Below are 1,054 nucleotides of genomic sequence, written 5' to 3'. Positions count from 1 at the left end.
TGAGGTTCCTAATCACACTTGGGCTGAGAGCCAAGGGCCGTCTTAAGGCCAACAGCTTCCCACACACAGTTGCCTCTTCAGCTTGGTGACAGCTCCACATCTGGGCCCTCCTCTCCTCATTCCCATCGCTATTAGTAGATATTTTGTTCATTCATTCAAATTTTTTTTTTTAGTCAACTAGTTTATTCTCTTTTTTTTTTAAGTCTTAATTTTATTCCAGTTAGTTAACATACAAATGTATGGAGCACTTCCTGAATTTGCATGTCAGCCTTGCACAGGGGCCATGATAATCTCCTCTGTACTATTCCAATTTTAGTCTATGTGCTGTCGAAGCGAGCTATTCATTCAAATATTTGTTGAATACCTGCTATGGACCAGGAACTATGCTAGAGGCTGGAGATAAGGCCCCTGTCCTAGAGGAGCTAACGTCTTAGTTGGAGGGGGTATTATATACATAAACACATATATCATGGACAAACGCCACATGAAGTGGTGGCAAGTGCCATGAAGAAAAATCAGAGGGTGATTGGGAGATGGGAGATACTCTAGAAAGGAGGTCAGGGAGGCCTGTCTGAGGAGCAGAGAACTGAGTGTAGAGGGGAAGACATTTTAGACAAAGGGAACGGCAAACACCAAGACCTTAGGAGAGAATGTGCCTGGCACATTCCAGGAATGATGAGGAGATGGGTGAGGCTTCAGTGACATGAACTAGGGGCAGAGGAGAGGAAACTGGGTCATAAAGCTGCCAGGACAGGGAGAACCATGAGCTTCAGCAGGGAAGGCCGACTCTCCTTCCTTTCCTTTGCCTTCTCCACCCACCTCACGTGTTCCTTTCCTGAGGCTGCTGCACCAGCTTACCGCGGACCGGTGGTATGAAACAACTGAAAGTTTTCTCACAGGGTGATGGAGACCAGAGTCCAAAATCAAGGTGTCAACAGGGCCACACTCGCTCCGAAGGCTCTAGGAGAGAATCCTTCCTTGCCTCTTCCAGCTTCTGGTGGCTCTGGGAGTTCACTGGTTTATGGCCACATCCCTCCAATCTCTGTCTCCATCT

At 47.3% G+C, this 1,054-nt stretch overlaps 1 non-coding gene across 1 annotated transcript; it reads right to left on the bottom strand.

The window, feature by feature from the left end:
- Positions 1 to 233: 233 nt before the first annotated feature.
- On the bottom strand, positions 234 to 338 carry LOC117795888. Its single transcript, XR_004620035.1, has one exon. It is a non-coding gene; the product is annotated as a U6 spliceosomal RNA (small nuclear RNA).
- Positions 339 to 1,054: the final 716 nt, after the last annotated feature.

The sequence above is a fragment of the Ailuropoda melanoleuca genome, chromosome 13 (assembly GCF_002007445.2).
Source record: "Ailuropoda melanoleuca isolate Jingjing chromosome 13, ASM200744v2, whole genome shotgun sequence".
In the NCBI taxonomy this organism is placed as follows: Eukaryota; Metazoa; Chordata; class Mammalia; order Carnivora; family Ursidae; genus Ailuropoda; species Ailuropoda melanoleuca.
This window is presented reverse-complemented; position numbering and strand designations above follow the sequence as displayed.